Consider the following 11,250-nt stretch of genomic DNA (forward strand, 5'->3'; position numbering starts at 1 on the left):
GCCAACGAAGGTGCTGTTACATGTAGACGGTAAAACCGAATAAATGTGTGTGGAGATGCCCAACTGGCAGCGGCACAAATGTCACCCACCGAAATGTCTCTAAATATGGTGGAATGAAACCGCAGGCACTCAGGGGGCTGCAGTCCATGACTCTAATGAGCCAGGATAACAGCCTCCACCACCCAGTGTGACAGGCACTGACAATTCAGAGCCTTTCCTCTGTGAGGAGGGGACCAAAATACAAAAAGCTGGTTACTTTACCTGAGTCCCTTAGTCCTGTCCAAATACATACACAAGGCTCAGACAGGAAAAAGTGATTTAAACAGCCTCTCACTCTCCTCCGTAAAAGTTGGTGGGTGAAAGGCAAGCAGTTCCAGCCTCGGGCAGCTATAAGCTGACTCGCTGACCTTGGGCACAAAAGCAGGGTTAGGGCGCAACATCCGTTTCCCATAGTCAGGGGAACATTGCAAACAAGATGTGTGCAATGTTATCCGTTTGGCTGACGTAATTGCTAGCAACAGGATAGATTTGAAAGAGAGTAGCTTTAAGTCAACAGACTCCTATGGCTTGAAAGGCAGTCCTGAGAGTGCCTCCAAAACAGTTGGCTAGTCCCAGGAAGGAACTAAATGTTGACAAGCTGGCCGTAACCGGTGAGCTCCCTCAACAGACCTCCTTATCAGAGAATCTGTGCGTTCCCAAAACTAAAAGTGAGGTATCTAATTACAGAAAGCGCCTGCTGGCGTGACTAACCATGGAAGCTCCAATACCGTCACTTCTGTCATGAGACGGACCAATAATATTAATGTCATCATATACGCGGTTAACATGAACCCACACTTAGGACTGAGTGCGCCAACGAAGGTGCTGTTACATGTAGACGGTAAAACCGAATAAATGTGTGTGGAGATGCCCAACTGGCAGCGGCACAAATGTCACCCACCGAAATGTCTCTAAATATGGTGGAATGAAACCGCAGGCACTCAGGGGGCTGCAGTCCATGACTCTAATGAACCAGGATAACAGCCTCCACCACCCAGTGTGACAGGCACTGACAAGTCAGAGCCTTTCGTCAGTGAGGAGGGGACCAAAATACAAAAAGATGGTCACTTTACATAAATCCCTTAGTCCTGTCCAAATAGATGCACAAGGCTCTGACAGGACAAAGTGATTTAAGCCGCCTCTCACTCTCCTCTGCAACAGTTGGTAGGTGAAGCAGTTCCAGCCTCAGGAAGGAACTAAATGTTGACAAGCTGGCTGTACCCGGCGAACTCCCTCAACAGACCTCCTTATCAGAGAATCTGTGCGTTCCCAAAACCAAAAGTCAGGTATCTCACTTCGGAAAGTGCCTGCTGGCGTGACTAATCATTGTAGCTCAAATACCATCACTTCTGTCATGAGACGGACCAATAATATTAATTTCATCATATACACAGTTAACATGGACCCACACTTAGGACTGAGTGCGCCAACGAAGGTGCTGTTACATGTAGACGGTAAAACCGAATAAATGTGTGTGGAGATGCCCAACTGGCAGCGGCACAAATGTCACCCACCGAAATCTCACTAAATATGGTGGAATGAAACCGCAGGCACTCAGGGGGCTGCAGTCCATGACTCTAATGAGCCAGGATAACAGCCTCCACCACCCAGTGTGACAGGCACTGACAATTCAGAGCCTTTCCTCTGTGAGGAGGGGACCAAAATACAAAAAGCTGGTTACTTTACCTGAGTCCCTTAGTCCTGTCCAAATACATACACAAGGCTCAGACAGGAAAAAGTGATTTAAACAGCCTCTCACTCTCCTCCGTAAAAGTTGGTGGGTGAAAGGCAAGCAGTTCCAGCCTCGGGCAGCTATAAGCTGACTCGCTGACCTTGGGCACAAAAGCAGGGTTAGGGCGCAACATCCGTTTCCCATAGTCAGGGGAACATAGCAAACAAGATGTGTGCAATGTTATCCGTTTGGCTGACGTAATTGCTAGCAACAGGATAGATTTGAAAGAGAGTAGCTTTAAGTCAACAGACTCCTATGGCTTGAAAGGCAGTCCTGAGAGTGCCTCCAAAACAGTTGGCTAGTCCCAGGAAGGAACTAAATGTTGACAAGCTGGCCGTAACCGGTGAGCTCCCTCAACAGACCTCCTTATCAGAGAATCTGTGCGTTCCCAAAACTAAAAGTGAGGTATCTAATTACAGAAAGCGCCTGCTGGCGTGACTAACCATGGAAGCTCCAATACCGTCACTTCTGTCATGAGACGGACCAATAATATTAATGTCATCATATACGCGGTTAACATGAACCCACACTTAGGACTGAGTGCGCCAACGAAGGTGCTGTTACATGTAGACGGTAAAACCGAATAAATGTGTGTGGAGATGCCCAACTGGCAGCGGCACAAATGTCACCCACCGAAATGTCTCTAAATATGGTGGAATGAAACCGCAGGCACTCAGGGGGCTGCAGTCCATGACTCTAATGAACCAGGATAACAGCCTCCACCACCCAGTGTGACAGGCACTGACAAGTCAGAGCCTTTCGTCAGTGAGGAGGGGACCAAAATACAAAAAGATGGTCACTTTACATAAATCCCTTAGTCCTGTCCAAATAGATGCACAAGGCTCTGACAGGACAAAGTGATTTAAGCCGCCTCTCACTCTCCTCTGCAACAGTTGGTAGGTGAAGCAGTTCCAGCCTCAGGAAGGAACTAAATGTTGACAAGCTGGCTGTACCCGGCGAACTCCCTCAACAGACCTCCTTATCAGAGAATCTGTGCGTTCCCAAAACCAAAAGTCAGGTATCTCACTTCGGAAAGTGCCTGCTGGCGTGACTAATCATTGTAGCTCAAATACCATCACTTCTGTCATGAGACGGACCAATAATATTAATTTCATCATATACACAGTTAACATGGACCCACACTTAGGACTGAGTGCGCCAACGAAGGTGCTGTTACATGTAGACGGTAAAACCGAATAAATGTGTGTGGAGATGCCCAACTGGCAGCGGCACAAATGTCACCCACCGAAATCTCACTAAATATGGTGGAATGAAACCGCAGGCACTCAGGGGGCTGCAGTCCATGACTCTAATGAGCCAGGATAACAGCCTCCACCACCCAGTGTGACAGGCACTGACAATTCAGAGCCTTTCCTCTGTGAGGAGGGGACCAAAATACAAAAAGCTGGTTACTTTACCTGAGTCCCTTAGTCCTGTCCAAATACATACACAAGGCTCAGACAGGAAAAAGTGATTTAAACAGCCTCTCACTCTCCTCCGTAAAAGTTGGTGGGTGAAAGGCAAGCAGTTCCAGCCTCGGGCAGCTATAAGCTGACTCGCTGACCTTGGGCACAAAAGCAGGGTTAGGGCGCAACATCCGTTTCCCATAGTCAGGGGAACATTGCAAACAAGATGTGTGCAATGTTATCCGTTTGGCTGACGTAATTGCTAGCAACAGGATAGATTTGAAAGAGAGTAGCTTTAAGTCAACAGACTCCTATGGCTTGAAAGGCAGTCCTGAGAGTGCCTCCAAAACAGTTGGCTAGTCCCAGGAAGGAACTAAATGTTGACAAGCTGGCCGTAACCGGTGAGCTCCCTCAACAGACCTCCTTATCAGAGAATCTGTGCGTTCCCAAAACTAAAAGTGAGGTATCTAATTACAGAAAGCGCCTGCTGGCGTGACTAACCATGGAAGCTCCAATACCGTCACTTCTGTCATGAGACGGACCAATAATATTAATGTCATCATATACGCGGTTAACATGAACCCACACTTAGGACTGAGTGCGCCAACGAAGGTGCTGTTACATGTAGACGGTAAAACCGAATAAATGTGTGTGGAGATGCCCAACTGGCAGCGGCACAAATGTCACCCACCGAAATGTCTCTAAATATGGTGGAATGAAACCGCAGGCACTCAGGGGGCTGCAGTCCATGACTCTAATGAACCAGGATAACAGCCTCCACCACCCAGTGTGACAGGCACTGACAAGTCAGAGCCTTTCGTCAGTGAGGAGGGGACCAAAATACAAAAAGATGGTCACTTTACATAAATCCCTTAGTCCTGTCCAAATAGATGCACAAGGCTCTGACAGGACAAAGTGATTTAAGCCGCCTCTCACTCTCCTCTGCAACAGTTGGTAGGTGAAGCAGTTCCAGCCTCAGGAAGGAACTAAATGTTGACAAGCTGGCTGTACCCGGCGAACTCCCTCAACAGACCTCCTTATCAGAGAATCTGTGCGTTCCCAAAACCAAAAGTCAGGTATCTCACTTCGGAAAGTGCCTGCTGGCGTGACTAATCATTGTAGCTCAAATACCATCACTTCTGTCATGAGACGGACCAATAATATTAATTTCATCATATACACAGTTAACATGGACCCACACTTAGGACTGAGTGCGCCAACGAAGGTGCTGTTACATGTAGACGGTAAAACCGAATAAATGTGTGTGGAGATGCCCAACTGGCAGCGGCACAAATGTCACCCACCGAAATCTCACTAAATATGGTGGAATGAAACCGCAGGCACTCAGGGGGCTGCAGTCCATGACTCTAATGAGCCAGGATAACAGCCTCCACCACCCAGTGTGACAGGCACTGACAATTCAGAGCCTTTCCTCTGTGAGGAGGGGACCAAAATACAAAAAGCTGGTTACTTTACCTGAGTCCCTTAGTCCTGTCCAAATACATACACAAGGCTCAGACAGGAAAAAGTGATTTAAACAGCCTCTCACTCTCCTCCGTAAAAGTTGGTGGGTGAAAGGCAAGCAGTTCCAGCCTCGGGCAGCTATAAGCTGACTCGCTGACCTTGGGCACAAAAGCAGGGTTAGGGCGCAACATCCGTTTCCCATAGTCAGGGGAACATTGCAAACAAGATGTGTGCAATGTTATCCGTTTGGCTGACGTAATTGCTAGCAACAGGATAGATTTGAAAGAGAGTAGCTTTAAGTCAACAGACTCCTATGGCTTGAAAGGCAGTCCTGAGAGTGCCTCCAAAACAGTTGGCTAGTCCCAGGAAGGAACTAAATGTTGACAAGCTGGCCGTAACCGGTGAGCTCCCTCAACAGACCTCCTTATCAGAGAATCTGTGCGTTCCCAAAACTAAAAGTGAGGTATCTAATTACAGAAAGCGCCTGCTGGCGTGACTAACCATGGAAGCTCCAATACCGTCACTTCTGTCATGAGACGGACCAATAATATTAATGTCATCATATACGCGGTTAACATGAACCCACACTTAGGACTGAGTGCGCCAACGAAGGTGCTGTTACATGTAGACGGTAAAACCGAATAAATGTGTGTGGAGATGCCCAACTGGCAGCGGCACAAATGTCACCCACCGAAATGTCTCTAAATATGGTGGAATGAAACCGCAGGCACTCAGGGGGCTGCAGTCCATGACTCTAATGAACCAGGATAACAGCCTCCACCACCCAGTGTGACAGGCACTGACAAGTCAGAGCCTTTCGTCAGTGAGGAGGGGACCAAAATACAAAAAGATGGTCACTTTACATAAATCCCTTAGTCCTGTCCAAATAGATGCACAAGGCTCTGACAGGACAAAGTGATTTAAGCCGCCTCTCACTCTCCTCCTCAACAGTTGGTAGGTGAAGCAGTTCCAGCCTCAGGAAGGAACTAAATGTTGACAAGCTGGCTGTACCCGGCGAACTCCCTCAACAGACCTCCTTATCAGAGAATCTGTGCGTTCCCAAAACCAAAAGTCAGGTATCTCACTTCGGAAAGTGCCTGCTGGCGTGACTAATCATTGTAGCTCAAATACCATCACTTCTGTCATGAGACGGACCAATAATATTAATTTCATCATATACACAGTTAACATGGACCCACACTTAGGACTGAGTGCGCCAACGAAGGTGCTGTTACATGTAGACGGTAAAACCGAATAAATGTGTGTGGAGATGCCCAACTGGCAGCGGCACAAATGTCACCCACCGAAATCTCACTAAATATGGTGGAATGAAACCGCAGGCACTCAGGGGGCTGCAGTCCATGACTCTAATGAGCCAGGATAACAGCCTCCACCACCCAGTGTGACAGGCACTGACAATTCAGAGCCTTTCCTCTGTGAGGAGGGGACCAAAATACAAAAAGCTGGTTACTTTACCTGAGTCCCTTAGTCCTGTCCAAATACATACACAAGGCTCAGACAGGAAAAAGTGATTTAAACAGCCTCTCACTCTCCTCCGTAAAAGTTGGTGGGTGAAAGGCAAGCAGTTCCAGCCTCGGGCAGCTATAAGCTGACTCGCTGACCTTGGGCACAAAAGCAGGGTTAGGGCGCAACATCCGTTTCCCATAGTCAGGGGAACATTGCAAACAAGATGTGTGCAATGTTATCCGTTTGGCTGACGTAATTGCTAGCAACAGGATAGATTTGAAAGAGAGTAGCTTTAAGTCAACAGACTCCTATGGCTTGAAAGGCAGTCCTGAGAGTGCCTCCAAAACAGTTGGCTAGTCCCAGGAAGGAACTAAATGTTGACAAGCTGGCCGTAACCGGTGAGCTCCCTCAACAGACCTCCTTATCAGAGAATCTGTGCGTTCCCAAAACTAAAAGTGAGGTATCTAATTACAGAAAGCGCCTGCTGGCGTGACTAACCATGGAAGCTCCAATACCGTCACTTCTGTCATGAGACGGACCAATAATATTAATGTCATCATATACGCGGTTAACATGAACCCACACTTAGGACTGAGTGCGCCAACGAAGGTGCTGTTACATGTAGACGGTAAAACCGAATAAATGTGTGTGGAGATGCCCAACTGGCAGCGGCACAAATGTCACCCACCGAAATGTCTCTAAATATGGTGGAATGAAACCGCAGGCACTCAGGGGGCTGCAGTCCATGACTCTAATGAACCAGGATAACAGCCTCCACCACCCAGTGTGACAGGCACTGACAAGTCAGAGCCTTTCGTCAGTGAGGAGGGGACCAAAATACAAAAAGATGGTCACTTTACATAAATCCCTTAGTCCTGTCCAAATAGATGCACAAGGCTCTGACAGGACAAAGTGATTTAAGCCGCCTCTCACTCTCCTCTGCAACAGTTGGTAGGTGAAGCAGTTCCAGCCTCAGGAAGGAACTAAATGTTGACAAGCTGGCTGTACCCGGCGAACTCCCTCAACAGACCTCCTTATCAGAGAATCTGTGCGTTCCCAAAACCAAAAGTCAGGTATCTCACTTCGGAAAGTGCCTGCTGGCGTGACTAATCATTGTAGCTCAAATACCATCACTTCTGTCATGAGACGGACCAATAATATTAATTTCATCATATACACAGTTAACATGGACCCACACTTAGGACTGAGTGCGCCAACGAAGGTGCTGTTACATGTAGACGGTAAAACCGAATAAATGTGTGTGGAGATGCCCAACTGGCAGCGGCACAAATGTCACCCACCGAAATCTCACTAAATATGGTGGAATGAAACCGCAGGCACTCAGGGGGCTGCAGTCCATGACTCTAATGAGCCAGGATAACAGCCTCCACCACCCAGTGTGACAGGCACTGACAATTCAGAGCCTTTCCTCTGTGAGGAGGGGACCAAAATACAAAAAGCTGGTTACTTTACCTGAGTCCCTTAGTCCTGTCCAAATACATACACAAGGCTCAGACAGGAAAAAGTGATTTAAACAGCCTCTCACTCTCCTCCGTAAAAGTTGGTGGGTGAAAGGCAAGCAGTTCCAGCCTCGGGCAGCTATAAGCTGACTCGCTGACCTTGGGCACAAAAGCAGGGTTAGGGCGCAACATCCGTTTCCCATAGTCAGGGGAACATTGCAAACAAGATGTGTGCAATGTTATCCGTTTGGCTGACGTAATTGCTAGCAACAGGATAGATTTGAAAGAGAGTAGCTTTAAGTCAACAGACTCCTATGGCTTGAAAGGCAGTCCTGAGAGTGCCTCCAAAACAGTTGGCTAGTCCCAGGAAGGAACTAAATGTTGACAAGCTGGCCGTAACCGGTGAGCTCCCTCAACAGACCTCCTTATCAGAGAATCTGTGCGTTCCCAAAACTAAAAGTGAGGTATCTAATTACAGAAAGCGCCTGCTGGCGTGACTAACCATGGAAGCTCCAATACCGTCACTTCTGTCATGAGACGGACCAATAATATTAATGTCATCATATACGCGGTTAACATGAACCCACACTTAGGACTGAGTGCGCCAACGAAGGTGCTGTTACATGTAGACGGTAAAACCGAATAAATGTGTGTGGAGATGCCCAACTGGCAGCGGCACAAATGTCACCCACCGAAATGTCTCTAAATATGGTGGAATGAAACCGCAGGCACTCAGGGGGCTGCAGTCCATGACTCTAATGAACCAGGATAACAGCCTCCACCACCCAGTGTGACAGGCACTGACAAGTCAGAGCCTTTCGTCAGTGAGGAGGGGACCAAAATACAAAAAGATGGTCACTTTACATAAATCCCTTAGTCCTGTCCAAATAGATGCACAAGGCTCTGACAGGACAAAGTGATTTAAGCCGCCTCTCACTCTCCTCTGCAACAGTTGGTAGGTGAAGCAGTTCCAGCCTCAGGAAGGAACTAAATGTTGACAAGCTGGCTGTACCCGGCGAACTCCCTCAACAGACCTCCTTATCAGAGAATCTGTGCGTTCCCAAAACCAAAAGTCAGGTATCTCACTTCGGAAAGTGCCTGCTGGCGTGACTAATCATTGTAGCTCAAATACCATCACTTCTGTCATGAGACGGACCAATAATATTAATTTCATCATATACACAGTTAACATGGACCCACACTTAGGACTGAGTGCGCCAACGAAGGTGCTGTTACATGTAGACGGTAAAACCGAATAAATGTGTGTGGAGATGCCCAACTGGCAGCGGCACAAATGTCACCCACCGAAATGTCTCTAAATATGGTGGAATGAAACCGCAGGCACTCAGGGGGCTGCAGTCCATGACTCTAATGAACCAGGATAACAGCCTCCACCACCCAGTGTGACAGGCACTGACAAGTCAGAGCCTTTCGTCAGTGAGGAGGGGACCAAAATACAAAAAGATGGTCACTTTACATAAATCCCTTAGTCCTGTCCAAATAGATGCACAAGGCTCTGACAGGACAAAGTGATTTAAGCCGCCTCTCACTCTCCTCCTCAACAGTTGGTAGGTGAAGCAGTTCCAGCCTCAGGAAGGAACTAAATGTTGACAAGCTGGCTGTACCCGGCGAACTCCCTCAACAGACCTCCTTATCAGAGAATCTGTGCGTTCCCAAAACCAAAAGTCAGGTATCTCACTTCGGAAAGTGCCTGCTGGCGTGACTAATCATTGTAGCTCAAATACCATCACTTCTGTCATGAGACGGACCAATAATATTAATTTCATCATATACACAGTTAACATGGACCCACACTTAGGACTGAGTGCGCCAACGAAGGTGCTGTTACATGTAGACGGTAAAACCGAATAAATGTGTGTGGAGATGCCCAACTGGCAGCGGCACAAATGTCACCCACCGAAATCTCACTAAATATGGTGGAATGAAACCGCAGGCACTCAGGGGGCTGCAGTCCATGACTCTAATGAGCCAGGATAACAGCCTCCACCACCCAGTGTGACAGGCACTGACAATTCAGAGCCTTTCCTCTGTGAGGAGGGGACCAAAATACAAAAAGCTGGTTACTTTACCTGAGTCCCTTAGTCCTGTCCAAATACATACACAAGGCTCAGACAGGAAAAAGTGATTTAAACAGCCTCTCACTCTCCTCCGTAAAAGTTGGTGGGTGAAAGGCAAGCAGTTCCAGCCTCGGGCAGCTATAAGCTGACTCGCTGACCTTGGGCACAAAAGCAGGGTTAGGGCGCAACATCCGTTTCCCATAGTCAGGGGAACATTGCAAACAAGATGTGTGCAATGTTATCCGTTTGGCTGACGTAATTGCTAGCAACAGGATAGATTTGAAAGAGAGTAGCTTTAAGTCAACAGACTCCTATGGCTTGAAAGGCAGTCCTGAGAGTGCCTCCAAAACAGTTGGCTAGTCCCAGGAAGGAACTAAATGTTGACAAGCTGGCCGTAACCGGTGAGCTCCCTCAACAGACCTCCTTATCAGAGAATCTGTGCGTTCCCAAAACTAAAAGTGAGGTATCTAATTACAGAAAGCGCCTGCTGGCGTGACTAACCATGGAAGCTCCAATACCGTCACTTCTGTCATGAGACGGACCAATAATATTAATGTCATCATATACGCGGTTAACATGAACCCACACTTAGGACTGAGTGCGCCAACGAAGGTGCTGTTACATGTAGACGGTAAAACCGAATAAATGTGTGTGGAGATGCCCAACTGGCAGCGGCACAAATGTCACCCACCGAAATGTCTCTAAATATGGTGGAATGAAACCGCAGGCACTCAGGGGGCTGCAGTCCATGACTCTAATGAACCAGGATAACAGCCTCCACCACCCAGTGTGACAGGCACTGACAAGTCAGAGCCTTTCGTCAGTGAGGAGGGGACCAAAATACAAAAAGATGGTCACTTTACATAAATCCCTTAGTCCTGTCCAAATAGATGCACAAGGCTCTGACAGGACAAAGTGATTTAAGCCGCCTCTCACTCTCCTCCGCAACAGTTGGTAGGTGAAGCAGTTCCAGCCTCAGGAAGGAACTAAATGTTGACAAGCTGGCTGTACCCGGCGAACTCCCTCAACAGACCTCCTTATCAGAGAATCTGTGCGTTCCCAAAACCAAAAGTCAGGTATCTCACTTCGGAAAGCGCCTGCTGGCGTGACTAATCATTGTAGCTCAAATACCATCACTTCTGTCATGAGACGGACCAATAATATTAATTTCATCATATACACAGTTAACATGGACCCACACTTAGGACTGAGTGCGCCAACGAAGGTGCTGTTACATGTAGACGGTAAAACCGAATAAATGTGTGTGGAGATGCCCAACTGGCAGCGGCACAAATGTCACCCACCGAAATCTCACTAAATATGGTGGAATGAAACCGCAGGCACTCAGGGGGCTGCAGTCCATGACTCTAATGAGCCAGGATAACAGCCTCCACCACCCAGTGTGACAGGCACTGACAATTCAGAGCCTTTCCTCTGTGAGGAGGGGACCAAAATACAAAAAGCTGGTTACTTTACCTGAGTCCCTTAGTCCTGTCCAAATACATACACAAGGCTCAGACAGGAAAAAGTGATTTAAACAGCCTCTCACTCTCCTCCGTAAAAGTTGGTGGGTGAAAGGCAAGCAGTTCCAGCCTCGGGCAGCT

Source organism: Dicentrarchus labrax, unplaced genomic scaffold (genome assembly GCF_905237075.1).
Source record: "Dicentrarchus labrax unplaced genomic scaffold, dlabrax2021, whole genome shotgun sequence".
In the NCBI taxonomy this organism is placed as follows: Eukaryota; Metazoa; Chordata; class Actinopteri; family Moronidae; genus Dicentrarchus; species Dicentrarchus labrax.